We start from the raw sequence: 872 nt of genomic DNA on the forward strand, positions 1-872 counted from the left end.
CAATGACACTACCCAGTCGGACAGGACCCCGACTTAAAAATCCCAAATAGGCAGCGGAATACAAGAATGGCTAATCCCAAACCCAAGCAAATCCTACTACAATTGACTAAAAGCTGTGAGGCTAGTACAAGCGGAAGCGATACATTTGATGAAAATCACTCAAACTCACTCAACAAACCATCAAACCAAACCTAATCGAATCAAACCACACCCGCCCGTAGGAGGCTAATGTCGGCACGAGGTCGTGTCCTTGGCGCAGTGCCGTGGAGGTCCCTCTATGCACAACGACGACCCCAAGGTCGGGCTGAAATCAAAATGCAGAAATAAAATGCTACCACCCTCGAGTCTAAAGAGAAGGGTAGGGTGTACCGGCCAAGGCTAGCTTGGCGAAGCAACCACACGCCTCGAGGTGAGATTCCACACTCGAGGACTAACAGCAACACAAGAGGAGAGAACGGCGTAGGGCTGTGGCTCCAATGATGAAGACGCCGGTCGGTGGATTAGAGCACTCCAAGGGTCACGCGATTGAGGAATCTCCTTGCTGAAATCGCCTAGGAGCTCTCCATGCACTTGCTGGCTGACTTGGGGACCTGCGGGGATCCACGCCGGAAGGTCGCCGGAAAAGTAGCAGAGGTGGCCGGCGGCGGCCTGAGGATGCCGGAGATGGCTGGGGCAAGACCCGCCGGTTCCAAGACTCTCAAGGATGCACTAGGCGGACTTCCTTGTGGACTAGGGTTGGAACCAACTAGGTGCGGGTCTTGGGCAGGGTGAGCTCGGACCAGGTGGGACCAGGTGGGCCCGGGCTAGGTTCGGCCAATGAGCTGGGTCAATGAAAGGTTAGGCAAGGTGGGTCCTAAGGTTCAAATTCTAGG

The sequence above is a fragment of the Nymphaea colorata genome, unplaced genomic scaffold, assembly GCF_008831285.2.
Source record: "Nymphaea colorata isolate Beijing-Zhang1983 unplaced genomic scaffold, ASM883128v2 scaffold0059, whole genome shotgun sequence".
Lineage (NCBI taxonomy): Eukaryota > Viridiplantae > Streptophyta > Magnoliopsida > Nymphaeales > Nymphaeaceae > Nymphaea > Nymphaea colorata.